The sequence below is a fragment of the Columba livia genome, chromosome 1 (assembly GCF_036013475.1).
Source record: "Columba livia isolate bColLiv1 breed racing homer chromosome 1, bColLiv1.pat.W.v2, whole genome shotgun sequence".
Classification (NCBI taxonomy): domain Eukaryota; kingdom Metazoa; phylum Chordata; class Aves; order Columbiformes; family Columbidae; genus Columba; species Columba livia.
The window spans coordinates 72,616,942-72,637,120 of NC_088602.1; the positions used below are offsets into that span (position 1 = coordinate 72,616,942).

Here is a 20,179-nt window from a genome sequence, read left to right on the forward strand (position 1 = left end):
CTGATGTAATACATTTTAGCTTTTATCATTAATTTATAACGTGATTTCAAATGCTGAATGTAAAAAGACACAATTCATCTCTAGACAGAACTTGCTAGTTGTGTGGTTAACTGCTTTAGCCTGGATATGTGAGTGGGTCATTCACAGGTTATAAAATGTTATCTTGTCAAATTCTGATTCCCCCCACCTAGTTAATCCTGATTGAAATAGGATAATTGTTGCATTCTACAAGATGGCAGTAATCACCTAGAGCTTTAAGCAGAGGATGGGAACACAAAAAGGGTGAGCAGACACTTTCCGAAGTGGCTGCTACTTCGTATGCCATGTGACATTTTTTTCCCTTCTCCTTTTATAGGGGTTAGCAAAAATCTGTAGCCTTGAAGATACTTGTCAGCTGTTGCCTGCTGCTTTCCGGAAAAAGAATCAGTGTGTGCATCTCCTAGGACGAGCCTAAATGTTCTCCATGGATTGGTGTCACCCCCATACCACCCTCACAAGCAGTCTGTTTCACCCATTGTGATTTGACCTATATTGAAGCTGTACTTGCTGACTTCGCTTCAGAGGCCTTTTATCCCCCTGCTCTGCTTACACATATGCAAGCAAATGCACATACCCATTTATATATTAGATATGTTTTTAGAAAATGTGTTTTAGGAGGTTTTACGCCTGATGAGGTTCATGGTAGCCTTTTCATTGGAGCCAATTCAGTATTTAATTTGGGAATGACACGGCCTGCTAGTGCAAAGACTTTTCTTCACATGGAAGCACTATTTTGCATGTTAAGAAAATGCTTCAGCTTTGAGCATTAACAAATCATGTTTTTTTCCACCTTTCTACATCCAAGTCAGTATATTCAGCACTGGATCTCAAATATTTAGGTCGGGGTTTGGCTGCCCCAAATGTGGAGCTGTTGTATGGTCAGGTTCAAGTGACCAAAATTTAAAGAAGAAATCAGGCTCATGTAATTTCTCACTTTCCTCTTTTCTAGGTAGGGATCTGAAACAGAATGGGTCTACTGAGGTTGAGAACAAGCTTGACTGGGGGGAGCATTTTGAAGTTGAAAACAAAAATAACTGTGGTATTTATTAGGGTTCTTCTGAGAAACCTCTGTGTAGCTAAATAGAACAGAATCGTGTTTGGGAGTGTGGTAGGTGACATTAGTATGGGGTAAGCCAAGCTTAATGGTGAATAAAATTTCCTAATTTTCTTCATAATTTGACTTGATGACTGAAAGCTATGCAGATTTTACCAGAATAGTGATTAAATCCATAAAAAGTTGATGGAATTCAGTCCGCTTATACTTTCTCTAAGATGGTTTTGTCCATGTGCTGAAATCCAATATGTGATTGAAATGTGAGTTTTATGAGTGCATTACTTTCCATTTCTAAACAGCCAATCTTCTGTGTTTTTTTTTCTCATGGTGGTAGCAACATGCTGCTTCATTTCAGTTTTTAAAATTTTTCCTCTTACGTTCTTATTGCTGCAGTAGTTGCTATGCAAACACTAGATGAGCTTTGTGTCTGTAATAAAAGAGGACAAAGTTTTAAATTCACTCCTTGCAATGACTTTGAAAGAAATTGCTTTAAATACTAGGTTTAAGGCAGATCTTTGAGAACTCTAACCTATCATTTCTTTGAAGTGCAATTGTTGTGTTCTTTCCCAGGCCTTTGAAAGCCTATAAAGGACAATGAAATCTGGTTGATGTCTTCTTTCACATCCCCAAAACGTATGCAAGATTAATGTTTTTCTTGTCAGAAGTGTTTAGTTTTTTCTGTCCACGTTTTCAGACATGTTCACTGGAGCTTTGTGTACCCTACCCTGGAGTAGGTCTGTAAAGATTTGTTGAAGCTTAAGCACGAGCAGTTAGGTGGTTGTGTGCTCTGGTTACCAAGCTTCTATGAGCCTGCAGAGTGAAGCAAAGTGGACTAAGTCCTTATTTACCTCAGCAGCCACTTTCTGGTTGTTGTCCATAGGTCACCTACCCAGCTTGAGGGTGAAGTCAAGCAGTTGTGTTACATTATCATGATATAAACAATGAGCTGTAGCAGAAAAGGTGACTTCTGCATCAGGGAAAAAGTACGTGCGTTTATCAACTTGGATGACCAAGGCTATAGAACTTTGAGTTGTGTTGAAATGTTGTCTAGCAAGGTTGGTTTGAACTTTCACCCCCAAGCTTTCCATTTGTTATTAAAGGAGGGTTATACAGTGATATTGCTGGGTGTTTGCTCAGCTAGCATTCATTTATTGCATGAACATTCACCTCTCTGCTGTCACCTCAGCTCTGTTCTTCTGGTGAGGAGTCAGTGCCTTGGGAGGTGTTGGTTTTGTACTGTTTTCACCTGGAGGCAACAAGCTGCCACAGAAAATCTTCAAGCATATTTTCCTCAAATTTAGGAATGCTTGAGGAAAGTGAGCTGTGAATGTCTGAGTGTGAACCATTGGTCCATCAGCATGAGTGCTGTTACTGACCTTCCAGAAATGACATGGTGCCCTAGACATGCAATCAAAGTGATTTTTGTCTCACTGACAGAAAACACAGCAAACCACAAAATCAGCGTAACATTCTGAGAGGTGCTAAGACTCAAAATGTCCATTACTTCACTTAAATCACAAGCCTGGGTGCTATATTTAGAATTTTTCAGCAATGCCTCTTACTGTCTTGGAGCTGAGTAACACAGTTCAGTGAATGGCAAAACTAACCAAGGTTTGAACCACTTCAAAAAAGCTGAACATAAACCTCAAGGATGCCATGGCAGAATCCATTCAATATGAGGGAAAAAAAACACCCAAACCCTAAGCAATTAAAAGTAATTTACTTGTATTGTTAAGACACAGTTTCTAAGCTCAAATCAACTTGATGACATGCTAAAGTATTAAGGGGAACTATTAATGAGTCAGAACTAAAATTTTATGGGATGGTTTTTAAAGATACATCCTCCTACATTGTAAACTCCTTAGGATTCTCTGACTTAGATATTTAATTGCTTCTACGACTTAAATATTTTAATTGCTTCTTTAATGAACGGTATTCAGGTAATACCACACCCAGGATGTGAGAGAAGCTGTTTGCAGGAGAGGTCCAGAGGAGCAGCGGCTGCTTACTTGCCCATGCTCTGGTAAAGACTTTTTCCTGAAGAAGAGCGCCAGCCTTCTAACAACTGCCACAGAGGGAAAACTTGATGGGAGTAAAACCATGCTGGTTTTTTTATCCCATGACAATGGCAAATATAATTCATAGTAGTACAGGGTAAATATGAAAGTGCCATTAGCAACAGTCAAGTGATAAGTTTATTTCACTAGTAGTGATGGGAAAAATAAAATAAGTGCAAGTTATATCCCTTGGTCTTCTGGGTCAAATCTCTAAAAATTTATGCAGTTATGCAGCATTTCGCAGTGGAGGGAAGTGATGGGGAAGGAACAAAGCGTCAGTGCAGTTTAATAGGAAGTTGACTTTAATTTCTGGAGGATATACTTGTCTTAAAATGCTTGCTCTTCACGTTGAATGTTGTAAAACGTTATTATAAAAAGAAATTTAAGTGAAGAAATACAATTGTTGAAGACTGAATTATGTCATAATTATTTTCCTTTACTGTCTATTGCTACATGATACAAGCCTACATTTTAATTGTTTAAAGTAAGATAGTCTCAATGCATATTAAGAAATCTAAAAGAAAAAAAAGAAAGGAGTGTAATGCTGGAGGTGAGGGAGAAACAACAGTGAGACATTTTAATAATTATACCTCAGTCTAATTATTTTGGACTTCTACCAGTATAAATGAGAGTAAAACTGGTCCTGTATTAAGTCAAGAATGCCTTCCCTTTCAATCTAAGGAAGACAGGCTATGGGAAATAAAGTTCTTTTGGCTTTTGATAGATGTTGCGCTTTGTGTAAGGGTCACAGCATTCACAGTACAGGTGGTACTCTGGATATTGCTAAAGCAGTAATTAATGATAAATATTGGCCTCCTCTGTTGGATTTGGAGTAGCTGAAATAGTCTCTTACCTATGAGTAGGCTTTTTTTTTTTCTCCAGTTACTGCCTTTATCAAATATATATTTATTTCATGTATAGCATTACTATGAACATTTTTTCTTCATCATATTGTAGTCTTTTGACTTCATCTTCTCCTTTCTACTCAGACACATTTTTGAGGTCGGTTACTTAACTTTGGTTCATAACGTATCTTTTTGTATTGTAGCTAACTTCTCCGCTTCATAACTTAACAATGTAGTAATTATTAAATCCACTGGACATAGGATATGTAGGAAATCAAGTGATCGTTTATCAGGAAAGAGATCTAAAAATGCTAGGACACTGTTTGCAAGTCTGCAGAAATGACAGAATAGCGAGCAGAAAACATTGTAAGGGGCTTAGGATACTGATCCGGGGTATTGGTTTTCTACTATAAACTTAGATTTGTTCTGGTTGCTAGGATTCTTCCATTCTATATATACTATACAGTGCCCTCTTCCCCGATTCTATAGCCAGGCAGACTTATGGCATCAACAGAGGTATAAACTTTGCTCGTTACAAAGAAGATTATCTTGGAAACATGGATGTGACCTTTATGTAAATGCCAAAGTTAATAATACACAAATACCTGAATTATCTTTGAAATGAAATGTCTCTTTATGTTTTTAGAAGCATGTAGAAAATAACTACTTAATATTTTCTTGTTGTTTAAAGCAAAAAAAAAGTCACAAAAATGTTCACACATGATAATTTTATTTGATCTATCTATACTTGATAGTGTAGCAATGCATATGATTGTATCAGTTTTGATTTTTCTAAAATATATACTTCCACAAGGAGTTTTCAGGGTTTAAAACATCAAATAAAGCAGAAAAAAACTCCCTTTCTGCTGTCCAAACATTTAACACCGATTTAATTTTGTATTAAGGAAAACTAAAACGTACAACAAAAACCTGTTTTACTTTCAAGTAGAGTTTGAGTTTAAAGGTCTTAAAGAGTCTAATTCTTCCAACATCTTAAATTACACAGAAGACTCTGGAGAGCAATACTTGGTATTCTGAAATTGCAAATAGGACAGTACAATTGACTTAATTGCAGTTGTTCCTATAAACAAGGATTTGACAGGGTTCGGTCCTTAATCAAGGGAGAGCGTAGTGTAGTTTTGTATACTATGCAGTTGTGAATTATAAACACACTAAGGTCTAACCTTTCAAGGTACTTCATGCCTCATCAAAACTGCTTTCTATTCTCTGATGTTTTTGGATTTAATAACTTAAGTATTGTTCGGCATCTAGCAGAATAAGCCTTGAAGAGACCAGGGGGTTTTCTGGTTTTGAAACCCTCGTAATTTGTTTGACCAGGATTTAAAGTGTTTTTTTCATCAAAATCTGACAGTTCTGTCCTCTTGTGATTTGACACTTGCACACAAGACACAGAAGAGGGAAGCAGTGTGTTAGGAGTTTAAAAGTTTGTTAGTAATTAAACTAGTTAGTTGTTTTTTTCTCCCAGACATAGCATAATTTTATTGCAGAGCAGTGTTTGTGGCAATTTATACAGCCCTCTGTAAACTACAGTAAAAGTCGTTCAAAAGTATAGCAAGTGCCTAGAGCCGCGTGTATAGATGTCTTCTAACATATAGCATATGCATAAAAATACAACATAAAGAGAGGCAGTTGCTCTACCTCATACATTACAATACAGCTGGACCCTTTCCACAGCTTCAAATGCAGCCACAATTTTATCCGACCAACTCCTAACAACCTCCTTCTTTAACACTGAATTAATTCCTCGTCTTGTTTGTCTCTGTTGGGAGTTGTTTAAAATACAGCTTCTAACGCTTGAAATAGTGCGTCCTACTTCCGAGTAACCAGATATCTTCTAGATCTGCATTTTATTTGTTTTTTGTTGTTTTTTTTTTTGGGGGGGGGTGGTGTTATTTCACCGCTTCTCTGCCCTCACCCCGTTTTTTCGGAAGCAAGTTGTGTTAATTAAAAGAAGCATCTCAATAGGAAAAAGGCAAGGAGCGGCCAGCGCTTTGCCAAGCAGGCTCTCGCTTTGCTTCCCACCCGTCCTGCCCCTTACCTTGGCGCTCCTGGGCTGCGGGACGGTGCCGGGGCAGCTGCGGCTCCGCGGCTCCGGGGCCGTTCGGCGGTGGCGCCCGCGCCGTTGTGAGGCGCATCCCGGCGGCCCCGCCAAACAATGAGGGACGGGCGCGCGGCGCTGCCCCGAGCCTATGCAGCATTACGTCATCGCCGCGCCATATAAGGCGCCCCGGCGTCGTGCGGGGCTCGTTCCCCGCCTGGCGGGTGTTGTTGCCGCGGAGGGTCGGGAGCGGGGTTGGTGTCTCCGGCTCCGGCCGGGCGCCCGGCACTCTGTGTGTGTGAGAAACGGTTTCGTTTGTCTGCCCTAGCTGGTGGCCCACAACCAATGATAGGACAACGGGCAATGGGTACAAACTGGAACACAGGAGGTGCTAGTTAAATATGAGAAGAAACTTGTTCTCAGTGAGGGTGACAGCGCACTGGAACAGGCTGCCCAGGGCGGTTGTGAAGTCGTCTACTCTGGAGACATTCAAAACCCACCTGGACACATTCCTGTGTAACCTCATCTAGGTGTTCCTGCTCTGGCAGGGGGATTGGACTAGATGATCTTTTGAGGTCCCTTCCAACCCCTAACATTCTGTGATTCTGTGTTTGGGTTAGGGCAGTTCCTTTCTGTCGGTGATGATGAAGTCATTAGAGGTTGTTAGCCGATTAGTTAGTTTCCCGCTTAGTCTCAGCCTAGAATTTGAGAAGGGAAAAACTAAATTCAAGGTCATCTTCTTTAATTAGTTGTTCTAGGGGGGCTTTTTCTTTTCTTTTTTCTTTTTTCTTTTTTTTTTTTTTTTACTTTCTTTTAATATGACCAAAAAATGTGAATTTAGCTGAGCTTCTCAGAGAGTGATGTGAACTTCAAGCCTTTTTTTTAACTTTCTTGTAATATGACAAAAACCTGTGAATTTAGGTGAACTTCTCAGAGAGCAGTATGAACTTCAAACCTTTTTTTCCCTCCCCCCCCTTCTGTAAAGAGTCGGGGTCCTCAGAGGATACTATTTTATTTCCTGATGATGTAACTACAAAACAATTCTCTAAGTGATGATGGGAAGGCCAGATGAAATCTGATTTTTTTTTTCTCTTCAGTGTTTTTCCTACAAAACCCTTTCCTTTTCATATGTTTGTGTTTCAGCTAACACAATTAAGCAGTCCAACCAACTATTTTTAGTAAGAAGGTCTTAAAGAGATGAGTCGTTTGTTTTAATATTTAGGAAAGAGGCAGGAAGCCAAAAAATAGGATTTAGATTGAAGAGCTTAAAATGTATCTCTGGTATTCCCTGTCCTTCAGTGTACACCCTGAGTAAACATTGAGAACACAAGAAAGAAATACTTGAAATAGGCACAAAACTTATTGTTGAAATTCCACTAAGGGTTAACAGGAGTTAATGAAATAAACTTCTTGTATGTTATGGATGAATTAGACCCCTGAAAGGCACTGTTTTCTATTTTGTGTGACTCTGTTAAAGTAGGCACATCCACAATTCGTATATTTGCAGCATTTGAGTTTTAGTCTTCAGGTAAACTTTGGTATAACTTAAGCTGTCCTACTGCATGCTTTGTGTTTGTTTTATCATACTCGAACATAATGGCAGTAGGAAGGAAGAGAAATGGTGATTAAAATATTTGTGTTTCGTTAAAAAGACAGAGCTCTCTTATCTACCTTGCATATATTTACCCTGAGTGTAGCCTGAAAAAGATGGTTATTCTTTAGCTGGGAAATTTCAGGCAGCCCTTTGCAGTGTGACTGGGTAAGATTTACTCAGAAGTGTGGTACCTGTGTGTGGGGCTGATCCTGCTCTGTCACCCCTGAAAGTTTTTGAGGAAGTTCACATTTGGGTGCTTGATGAGAAAACTTCCAAATCTGTTGAATAGTGCAGTATCTGTATGCAGACCCTTCCCAAACATTTTAGGAGATGATGAAATCTCTTATTTCAATATACTAATGGACAGACCAGGATAATATTTTATTTCCTATTCTAGGGAGATTTAATAACCAAATGCAAACAAAAAAAATCACCTGTCCTTTACCTAAAATTGCACTGTTCAGTTGGTTGGCTAGTGTTTTTGGGAACCTACATTTTGTATAGTTTTTTTTTCAAAAGTATTGTGCCAATTATTTGGATTACAGAACACCTTTCAGGTGGCCTTGGTATGGGGAACAGGAAGTTAACTTCATCTTTAGCTACAAACTCACTCTTTCTACTGGGAGTGTTTAAAAAGACAGGACGACTGCAGGTGCAAGGTGCTGTCTCAGAGCAGGCTGTGGAGGGTGCTCTATCCAGTTAAAATTTGCAGGAGGAGTCAGGTAGGTAGATCTGTGAAAGGTAGCTAGGAGTTAAATGTGCGTGTGTTATGTTTTACATATTTACATGTGTGTGTGTGTATGCAAGCATACAAATACATAGAGTGAAAACTATTGTTTCTGTATTTTACTTGGTTATTATTTTTTCTTCCCTTTGCAATTGTTGGTTTTTTTTTTCTTTTCCTATATCTTCGCCTTCACCTCCTGCACAGCTCCTATCTCTCTAGTCTATCTCTATGTGAAAATTACCTGCATTTTTTGTCCTCCCACATGAAACAGGTGTTGTAGACCATACACAGCTTTGAAGAAGAGGACTGGTAATCAAAAATCCATCCTTACAGTCCAGTTCTGTTCTGGGGTTGCTAGGAATACAGCTCAGATAGTGCTGGTGATAAGTTTATTGGCAGTCTGGGGGCAGGCTAGAACAGGGAATAGGGAATGCAGATCCTCCTGTTTATAAATCCGTGTTTACATCTGGGGATGGCCAAAGTATGAACTTCTAGTTTCTTAATTAATTCTCTGCAATACAAAAGTGCACATCTGTGACCTTCTGCAAAACAGCTTTATCAAAGACCATCAGCTGAGCGTGTAATGACCTGACTTCCTTCTCTTGTATTGTCACAACTTAATAAAGGACAGAGTACAGTACTATCCCAAGCCCTGTTAAGGAACTACATTGTTAAAAATTCCAAGTTTTGGATTACTATAACATGAAAAGCTCGATCTGAGCCAACAAATAGAATTGCTGAGAAGCCTTCCTTTACTATTTTTTTTACAGTGCCTTCCAGTGTCTGTAGGTGGGATCCTGGTGCTGGTGACCTTCACTGAAGGGAAAAAAAAGCCTTTGGGCAGGCAGATAGGCCTGTCTCATTCTCCATTGCTCCCTGAAATTGAATTCAGTTTCCTTAGTTGCTAGACATAGTTGTTCAGAATCAGTGCACTTAGAAGTATTGTGACAGCAAAAGAAACTGTAGATTTATAGAAATTAGAGACCAAGTGAAAACCTCATTAGATCATTTGGTGCATCCTCAGACTACGTGGGGCTGCCCCCTGCAGCCTGCTTGCAGTGGCCTTCACCTAGTCCCTCTGCTTATCGTTTCGTATCCTTATTTGTGCCCACATACTCCCAGGATTTTGCTTGAAAAAAAATAGAAGCTGGAAAGATGGAAGATTGTAGCAGGCAGGGAAGAGAGAGGACACATAAGCTAAAAGACTTTGAGGCTGTTGTTTAGACTTTATCTTAAACTATCTGAATTCCTCCCATTGCTTCCATCGTTAAATTACTTATTTTTCCTTTTTCTTCCCATGGCAATTCATAGCAGCAGTTCCAGTGTCCTTAAACCCATAACCTATCTATTGCAGCATTTGACCCCTTCCTTTAGCCATTTTGTGTCTAAGATAAATAAAGGAAATTAGAACTTGGGCCTCGTTTCAGCAAAGCACTTAAAACACAGTCCTGTGTATTTTTGTTGAAAAAGCAAAGGACTTCAGCATAAGCCTGATTTTAATGATATACTGAAATGCTTGGCTGAATCAGGCTCTTGGTCACATTTACTTCATGTAGGTATTGTTGAAGCTCAGGCTTTTAAAATTCTCCATGGGATCTAAATTTTTAGATTACTTTCGTATCCCCAAAATAGACACCTACATAAGTACAAATACTGTCATTTTACATTACTTAAAACCTCTTGGTTTTTTGGAGGTGGTCTACCTAAGCTTTGCAAGTGATACTGGAGGACTGAAACAAATGCAAGATCGACAAGATGAATTTTAATGACTTGCATAAATGAGATCTGATGCTTAATGTTTTAATTACTCATGTGACTTCAGGGATTTTTCTCCAGTGTGTGTTCGGCTTTGTCTCTGAAGCTTGTGGGAGTTTTAATGTTAACTCAGTGGAAGAAGGCTCACTCTTTAATTATTTCTTGGACTGACAGCATCCTTCAAAAGTTTTCAATCCAACTTGTCTTTATTACTTCTCCTAGCATTGTGATTGACACTCTCTTAGATTTCATCAGTTCTGTTTTAGTGTTTTATATCCTAACACGTAGATTAATTTCTGATTATTACAAAGAGAAATATGGAGGCTATTATGGCTAAGTGACAGTCTGAAATGAACTGACAACTGATAGATTGCTCATGGAAGGCAAGGGGGAGAAGCAGGGGAAAGTTCTAAAGATAACATTCTTTAGATTCATGTGTCTTTTACTATGGACCACGAACGGAAAGAGATTAATATCTTCATTACTGTGTGTTTTTAATTTTTTTGGCAGCAGGAAGAAATATTTTCCCAAACTCTCCTATTGTTTGCAGATTCCATTATTCTCCCTTTTTTGGCAGATACAAATAAAACTCCTAGCCAAATATTAGGGATAATTAGATCTCTTTTTGTTGGGCGCTGCCTTGAGAAGTTGATGACTGCATCTCTTAACTACTAATGACTTCTCTCCTAAGAAGAACTGGCAGGGGCTCCATATCTGCTTGTGGGATGGCTTCCTCTTGTATATGGTACCAAGATAATCTTTTATGAAAAAGACATTTTTTTGCATAGCAGAGCTTACCATGAACAAAGATGAATAGAATTTAATTTGCATGCCTTCCCCTAGTCCGTGTAAACCATATATAGCCAAGTAATGTTTTCTCCGTAATTAAATAACATTCTCTAGTCTGTGAAAACTGTGCACAATAGTGTGTTTTAAGAAGCAGTTTGGGCTTGTAGGTTTGTTTTGTTTGTGGTGTTCTGCACTGAGATTATTTTATCTGCCTCCCCGCTCCCTTCCCTCAAATATGGTCTAGTTGGGCTATTTCTGGAAGCATGACATCCATTTCAGTCTTAATGCAATAGCACAAGTGAGTTGTAACCATGTGAAGACTGTTGCTGTGAGGCACCTTGGAAAGTACTAAGTTCCATGTCTGTGAACATGCTTGGAAGCAGAGCATATTTTAAATGTCTGTCTTTAGTCACTAGACCTCTGAAAAAAATATGTGACACTGTAATTAGGTGCCTACTTTCATTCATACATCTCCTTTGAAATTCAGTCAAAGCAAGATTCTTCTTGTAGAACTTCAGGGAAATGCTGTGACTGGAATATTTTGAGCTTCAAATCTGACTCCACATGATTCCCTGTCTCACATCCTTTGTTCGTGTTAACCTAGGCTGTGAAATCAGTAATTTTGTTCAAAGTGATCACACCTCTTTCTCAGCATTTTGATTCTTATCTGATTAATAAACACGAAGGTTTGAGTGAAGTTGGTTCAAATTTTTGCATAAACAGGGATTGAACGTGGTGTCAGTGGCAGATGCTCCTTCAAAGCTTGATGCAGATGCGGTGAAGAAGTAGATCAAGTTATTGCAGGTTCCCTGAGTTCTTCCATGTCGCTGACCAGCTCTTCCCTTCTGCCTTTCCCTTCATGTCTGTTGTTTCTTGTTGCTGAGTGATGCTCTTCTACTGATGCCTTGGAGTGCAAAGCCCATGACACACGTAGAAGGGATTTGGCACTTGGTGCGTTTCTTACAGGGGTCACTTGAGGCCACGGGCTGCTTGGAGAGCACAAGCTTGGGAGGCACATGCTTAGGTGAATGTGAACTTGAATGCAGCTTAGGAACTGTTGGCTTGTTGGAGCCATTGTTATTATACGTATAGGAGTACAAAGTTGTCATACTCTTTGTTTTTTTAGTGGTTAACTAGAGAGAATCCAGGATCAAAATGTATCGTGAGTCTTCCATTTCATTGTTTTAATTCCCTTGAGTAGGCTTCTCTTGCCTCCTACAGATTAACCCCGTGAAAATGTAGCTGTTCAAGAGGGCTTATCTGGAAGGTAGTGTAGTAGTAAAACAGTGACCATGGATTATAAGGAAGGCAAACTTCGCAAGGAGAGAAAATATTTTTTTGCTGGACTGCCTGCAATAGTCGAGTAAAACAGTATTGAATTCCTACTAAAAAATACACTTTTAAAAGGCTTTCCTTACTGTCTACGATTTCAGTAGCCATACACTAGTCCCTGTTTAAAGCACAGTAAGTTAATGGTTATTTCAATACCTACTCAAGGAATCTGTATTGAAGTAATGCAGAGGCAAATGTATCCCATACAGACCATTTGAAATTGTGGATTACCAGGGATGTAATGTAACTCATAAAACTTTGATCCCTTTGGGATTCAGAATTGCTGAGCTATCTGATAAATTCATAGTTTGAAAATGTGACTTAGTTGTGTGGTTCAATTCCCTAGTCTGGAAAAGTATTTACAGAATTTCTTGATCTCCTAGTGCGTAGTCCCATGTAGTTCTTTGTGTTAGCGCTGCCCACAGCAGGTACTGTTCAAGGAGTCTCTTGGGCCCGGGGAAATGCATTTAGCAGACTCAGACTCTCCATAGCTGCAGAGTCTGCTACAAAAATTTCACAAAACCCTTGAGCGAGGAAAGAGAATAAATACAAAAGGGTATTAATTTGGCTTTTTAACGGCACCCTGCATGAGACATGTCGACATTAAGTATGGTTACCTTAAACATGGCAGTACTAAAGTTATGTCCTTATCTGGAAACACTTTTATTGATCTCATGTCTCTGGATGATATGTCAACAGGATGGACTATTATTAAGAAAGTTTTCAGGACATGAACTAAATGCTTGAATAACCTACACATTGCTTCATGCTTGAAAATTGTACTCAAGCGCAAATAAGTGATTTTAAGGGAATTCTCTTCCAGCACCTAAAGGCAAAAATTTGTTTTAAAGTCCCTAAAATCCTGTGCTCTTTGAACAGTCTTCCATGCAACCTTCCCCAGTGCTTGATGATCTGCTGTATTTTGTGTTTTGTTTTGTTTGTTTTGTTTTTTTAAGTTGTTGAGTACTTTATTTTTAATCTGTTTTGTTCAGTTACCTATTTTTAGTTGTAAGGATGAAGTTTCTGTTCCTTCTAAAGTTGTTTCCTCTTGGTAACTTAATTGCAATCATTCTCACAAAACATTTCTGGCTTCTGTTTGCTGTGATCAGTGAACTCAGAAGCTCATATTATGAAAATTAATATTAATTAGAGGAAAGACAGTTACAGTCCATAAATGTTGTGTGTATATTGTGTGATTATCATGAACTATGTAGAAATAGATGTAGAGATGTATTGGATTCTTTCTTGTAGTGATACAATTTAATGTGAGAGAAATCTGAAGTTCCTTCTTTCGCTACAGAATCTCCTGGTACATTTGATAATTGTCAATAATTTATTTTATAAACAGACTGTGTTATTACTCAAGAAAAAAATTAAAGAGATAGTTTCTTAAATGGACATATAATTTCAGGTTGTTCCCTGGCATATGTTTCCAACCCAGCTGTGTTTTCCTAGCAAGGATAGTACAACAAAATACCATAGACCTTAGTGCTTTTAGGTGACTCTACAGAACAAAGATTTAAGCATGGTAAATTTGTTAATCTTTGAGTTGTTCCCACATGTGTCCCTCCATCCATCCCGACTAAATACAGAAGTGTATGTATAAGTAAATATTTGTGCATAACTATAGCCATTAGCAAGGGCAGATGGAGAAAAGCAATTCTAGTTCTTCTAATACGGTACTTATGATACTGCTTGTAGCCTTTTTTTTGTGGGAAATGCCAACACATTATTTACTTTAACTTTTAAAATGATACATAAAGAAGGCTCTGGATTCCACGTATGATAACCAGAGGCCTAGAACTAGAAGTTGTAAAAGAATAAGTATTAATATTTTCTGAATTCCGAAGGTATGTTGTGGTGGGTACGTGAAACCTGGTTGTGCGTGACCTCTTAGAATTTGATTAAGTTGACTTTTGTTGTTCTAAAGATGTCTGTGTTTTGAGACATATGAAGTTTATTTTTTGATGCATTACTGGTTTACCCTCTTTTTCTGTTTTTGTTTCAGAATCCCCATAGTAGGTGACCAAAGGCCATTCTCACATAAATCAGTCCTTCTTGGTATTGCTGCTGAGCACAGAGGAGCATACATAGATTCAACTCTACCAAAATAGGAGCAGTTATTTTGCTAGAAGCCTAAGGTGTGTCCAGGGTGACATAAGCTTATACAGAGCTTGACAAGAATAAACACTTTATTTGAGAGTTATAAAATGGCTTTGACCTTGGGGCTTGGGAATGTAAGCGGAGCCTTAACTTGGAGCTATCTCTGTATATCTAAATCAATGCAAGTCATGCCTGAAAGATGTTGCCATGTATAGTTTGCTCAGTGGTCAGCGTGGTGGGTGGTTGGAGTTCTTGGAGCAGTTCTGATGGGGATAGGGAATCCTGGAGCAGAAACACTCGTACCTCAGAGGCTTGTGGAAACCCTGACTGGTTGCTTTGCTTGGGGAGAGCAGGGTCTGTGCGGCGGTGACTTCTGAAGCGCCTCCAGATCTTTTGATAATTGCTCTGAAAAGTTTACGTATGCAAATACACACAAAGAAGTTGTGGAGACTTCTGAGCTTTTATCGTTGATGGTTCTAAAGGATGTCGATTTCTTCCAGCTAGTTATTCTTTGAAAGAAGTGACCGAGGGCTGTTTGTGATACCTTAACTTTAAATGCTGTACTAATGTGTGTTCCATGTGTCTGCATGTCACAGAGTTTGGGTTGTTTAGCCAAACTTTGAATAGTCACTTTTGCTTCAGTATTGTGGAAAATGCTTTCTTGGAAGCATCTTCTCTATTTTAGGTATCTCTCAAAAGCAGGAAAGCTGTCCAGTTTTGGTAGTGAATTCCTATAGCCTTCAGGGAACAGCATTAGTATCTTAAGTAATCCGAAAGGAAGATGGGAAATAATGTTTGTGGATCCTTTTGCAAGTATAATTATTTCTTTTTAGAACTGCAGGGGAACGGGTAGACCAAATCACCCTGTGAAGTTTGGTTTCTAATTTCCTTTAACTACTTCAGCAGATATTAACAAGTCTTTTCTTCTTGTGCTATTCTGTGCTCATCTCTGTTTTTTAAGTGCATCCAGGAGCCAAAGGCAATAAAAGAAGCTAACATATGTCAGGTGACGTTCCAATTTGCCTTTGTCATGTTGAAAGAAGAAAATCCATGAGTGGATTATTGGAAGGTGGAGAGAGGACCCTGTGAATATGCAAGTGTCCTGTGGGAGTGACTGCGAAGAGATGATTAAGAGGCATTTTTAGCATTTGTACTGGAAATGCAGGGATGCTTATGATCGCACTTTTGTTCCCGAAGGGAGGTCAATGGGAAAGGGATGAGGTCCTGAATCAGGAAGTAGTCCATGCAGAGTCTCAAATGCATACTTTTCACTTTGGCCTTACTCTGAGTTTAGAAGGGGAAATGGCTGTGTCTTGCCTTTCTGCATGGAATTATTTTAAGAATATTTGTTTCAAATAGGGCCAATTTACTGCTGTCAGTTACATGGCATTAAGGATAGTGGAAATGGTCTCCTCTTTCACAACGAAGAGAAGTGTTCACCTTATTTGCCAATAGAGTTTTGGTCTTGATTTGTTTGTCTGGCTTCATTCTTCTGCCTCTGACGTTGTTCTCGCCCTCACAATTCATAGTAACCTCTTCAGAGAGAGTAATTTTACTGAGTTGGTAATAGGATTTTATTGTTTTGTTGTGTGATTCTTCTGGTGAATATTTGAATATATAACTTTTGGTAAGCTTTTTTTTTTTCCCTCATTAAAAAAAACCCACTTCTTCATTGACCAAAAATAAGAAAGCTGCTATATATAAGGCCCCATGAGGTGACTAGTCTGTTTAAAACTCTGTGTGTGTGTGTGTGTGTGTGTGTGCGCGCGCGCATGGTCTTATGACATTTCATAGGCTATTTCTGTTTCTACTTTGAACAATGTATGTACTGGGGGTGTGTTCACTTGGAACATTTGAATGTAAATCCCAAGTTAAAACACCTTTGTAACTCCTGACCTATAGGTGTGTTGATACAAGTTGTATTTCCACATATAACTTCTCTTTTAAGAACTGCAAAAAACCTGCATGTGTCCTTTTGACTGTTGCCTTTTGGGTTTGTGCATTGCTTAAAGTTATCTAGAAAACATTTTTTCACGTTCTTTTTAACAAATACAAGTGGGGAGAGGGTTTTTATTCATTTTTTTGAGAACCTGTTAACTGCAAACAAAGGTGAGTTGTTCTGGGTGGGTTTTTTTGTGTGACTAGTTTTGAAGAAAATTGTGATTCTGCTTTTGGTATCAGAAAGTGTGTAACAGCTACAGAGCAAATAAGCCAGAAGGGGAGACGCAGCTCTCCAGCAATTGAATGGTTCAGACCGAATGAAATGTGCTTTTGGGCTTTCGAACTGTGGGGTTCACAGTGGGCATGCTCAGACGTTTTGTTACTGCCAAAGTAACATTACATCATCTTATTTGCAAAGTCACTGTGCTATAGTTGTTTCTGCATCCAAAAGAGCTCTCAAGTGGGATATCAAATATAAGCATTACATAATCAGAACAATGTCTTTATTGGTTGATTGTACCCTGAGGGTGGGATGCGGAATGGTAGTTGCATATGGAAGACGTAATCTTGCAAAATTAACCATTTCCTAACTATCCTATCAACAACTATGAAGTGAAATAATAGACTGGGGATAGGATTCACTTGGGAAGGGTGTAGCTAAAAAAAAAAAAAAAAAAGATTTTGAATTGGTTAAGAGTTTGTCTTCTTTCTGTAAGTGTACTTAAATGTACTGAAACAACTAGGACCAGAAGAGTTTTACAGATATCTTTATAGACTGATTTGTTGAAATTTCATGTGGTGTAATTTCTGTTGTTAATGAATTCAAAAGAGGCGGACCAATTTCCACTCAGTCTGTGGTTTTAATTTATTGGAAAATGATCCACTTAAAAATACTGCAAAGAAACTTTTTTGGTTATAGAATACTAAATCTGTCTTCCCAAGCTGATTTAAGCACTTTTTAGAGTTATTCACTTGTTAAGGACCATATGTGCAAAATTGTTGTTATGTGTCTGGCAACTTTAATTGACCCAGTTCAGAAGTAACTTGACTTTTAGTAAGACGTGTGCGTGTGTGTGTGTGTGTAAGGTATAATATAGTTCTTGAGCTATATGAAGGTAATACCAAAGTTTGGTATTGCATTGTTTGTCATTATATTTTGTGTGGTCCCAGTCTAGTTTTAATGAACCTGGACTTTATAAGTCTCATCTAAATAAACTAGATAGGTAAGTCCCTATTCTGTGGGAAATGAGACCACATGAAACCAAACCAAACCAACCAACCAACACCTTCCCCCATAATGAGAAGTCTGAGCTTTGTGATGATGTACAGGTGATTTCCTTTGTTGTCTTAACATAGATTTTATGCATGGCTTCAGGGTGAAATTGCACCAAACCTTCCAATTAAAACTGTTAATCAGTCTTCATGTATGCATTCCTTTAGACTGGAAGGTGTTTTTCAGTGAAAATACTGACTGAACCCAGGGCCATGGGTTTTGCTCCTCTTTTCCCTCTTGCCCTGCTCCCAGACTGAATTAGGCACCAATATGAGTCATCCATCAATATTATATTTGCTGAAGAGTGGGAACCTGTTGGCACCTGTTTTGTTAATATGTCAGTTCCAATGTATCCTCAGAAATAATAAATTTGATTTGGTCATTTCACAGAATCCTCTAGTTCTTCTCCAGCTCAGTGACAGGTGGCCAGTATCTTGAAACAAGATATGGGTTTTGGAAGTGTTGGCCTCAAAATATTTGGCTTAATACTTCAAGGACAACTGGGATGTAAGTGTGTGTAATACCTAAGATCCTCGAGTGGAAAGGAAGGCACATACTTCAAAGACTTATTTAAATCTTCACTGTATTTTTATCTGTTCACAGCAGACAGTGTATTTCTTAGAGACCCTTTTTTTGTCATTTGTCCACAGGACAGAGCATGGATGCATACTCAGTAGACTTGATTAAAATAATTAATGTTCAAATTTTTGATTAAATAAAATGAATGCAAGTTCCAACTGTTACCCATTGGATGGGCAATAGGCGGTGTTTAGCATCCTGCCAGTGTGCTTTAATTTTACTTATCAGCAGTTCTGTTTAGAAAAGTTTGGGGTGTGCATGTGTGACATTTTCTCCCTGATAGTTCTTCATGTGGGCATCTTTCTGTTTCATTCTCCTAGTGATCTTTATACCAGTTGTGGAACAGACATTACGACAAAGGATTATTAGTTAATTTGGAGAGGTAAGTATACATGTTACTGATGTGTGTTTAGGAAAACAAGGTTGATCCCTACCGCCTCACCTGTGGATTTTGGTACAAAACCACCAGCCTGTGGGTTTTCTCTCTTTTGGCAGCTGGAGCTCGCCACGTCACTTTCCCGCCGTTTGGCCTCTCTGACTTCAGCCTGAATATTCCTTTTTCTGAAAAAGCACCAAGGAACTTCTGCATCTCCTCACTGAACTTTCTGGGACACAGTATTTTCTGCTTTACCCTGCTGACTGTTCCTTTTCTTTATATGCTTTTTGAAGAAAGTTAGGATTGGAAAACAACTTTAGGTGTGTTGTGGGGCCCTTTTTGTCCATTTTAGTGATGGAAGTAAGTGGTGGAGGATTGGTTAAATTTTCACTGTTAAATCAGCATAAATATGAGAGTTTGAGCTATGCCTACCGTGTTTCTGTCAAGAAATGCAATAATTGCTTATTAACTTCCAGAAAAGATGAGGTTGATATCACTAAGGGCAGAAATATGTGGCACTGAAGAGGATACGAAGAACACCACATCATTTCACTTTGGAGCCACCACTCTGAGAATTAAGGAAAAGCATTATTCTGCATGTATTGCAGTTGGTTTCATAGGACACCCTGGAAATAACAACCATAAAACACCAGGATAACAATTATGTTTAAAAAACAGGTGAAAATAACCGAGAATGTCCAGGAAGAGTCACTCAATAACAAAACACAGTGTAGAAGTAAGATATGTTGGACAGTTTCCATTCTTAGCATGAACCCATGTCTTTAAGTAATTAACGACTTCCTTTACAAAATTAAAAAAATGCACAGCCTGAAATCTGGTATCTTTTTTGGTTTCATTAGGCTCTTGAGAATTAGATGGAGGTGAAAGGTAATTCTTTGGCTTCTGATTATGCGATTTAATTTAAGTAATTTTCTGGCATTGGATATATGGTTCAATTTTTAATTTTTTCTTTTAATTTGAAAACTTCAGTCTGTATCTCTCATTAAAAAACCAAAACAAAAGGACAGCAAAAAAAACACAAACAAACAAAACCAAAATGCAAACAAACAACAACAAAAATCCCAACCAATCAATATAAAAAAAAAAGGGGGGGGGAAATAAAATGGTTTGGTATTACCACATGGCAATTTGATGCTGATAATCAATGCAAGAAGTCGGAGAAGAAAATAGTGAAGGTATTAGTTTTATTTGAATTCATGTTAGTTTAGTAACACTTCTTCTTTTTTGAAAGATTATTTTTTTGTAACTTTTCTTGAAACTGTCCGACACATCTACTTTTGCACTGTGTTTGTCATTGAGTGACTCCTTCTGGAAACATTTTGTTATTTTTAACCTGTTTTATAAAAATATTTATTGATGGACTAACTTCCTGTTAGCTCTGTTTAATGTTAGCAAGGTTGAAGGGTAGCTGCTGGCACCCGTTTTAGTGGATAGCTTTATTTCTGCTTAGTTATGAGAGTGCTGAAGATATTGTATCTGCGTGGGTTATCACTCAGTTGTGGAAGAACCACCCTCAGCAGCGTGGATGCCTTGGCGGTGTGGGAATTTAGTCATCAAACGGGCTTGCTTTTTGTTTGTTTGTGCATGCTGTTCTTTCCCTCCATCCATCTTTGACGGATTTCCCCCCTTTGAAGA

The 20,179-nt window shown here is 38.5% G+C and overlaps 2 protein-coding genes across 9 annotated transcripts in view; one reads left to right on the plus strand and one right to left on the minus strand.

The window, feature by feature from the left end:
• Positions 1-20,179, plus strand: part of CMSS1 (cms1 ribosomal small subunit homolog) — a 251,048-nt gene that overhangs the window by 32,443 nt on the left and 198,426 nt on the right. The window lies entirely within an intron of this gene.
• FILIP1L (filamin A interacting protein 1 like) overlaps positions 1-20,179 on the minus strand; it is an 89,858-nt gene that overhangs the window by 30,616 nt on the left and 39,063 nt on the right. The window contains exon 1 of one of the 5 annotated variants that reach the window (XM_065062381.1): positions 6,055-6,362. The exons of the other annotated variants lie outside the window; for them this stretch is intronic. The gene's annotated coding sequence lies outside the window, so the exon portion shown is untranslated. Of the gene's footprint in view, positions 1-6,054; positions 6,363-20,179 lie in introns of those variants that run through there. 5 annotated transcript variants of the gene reach the window in all.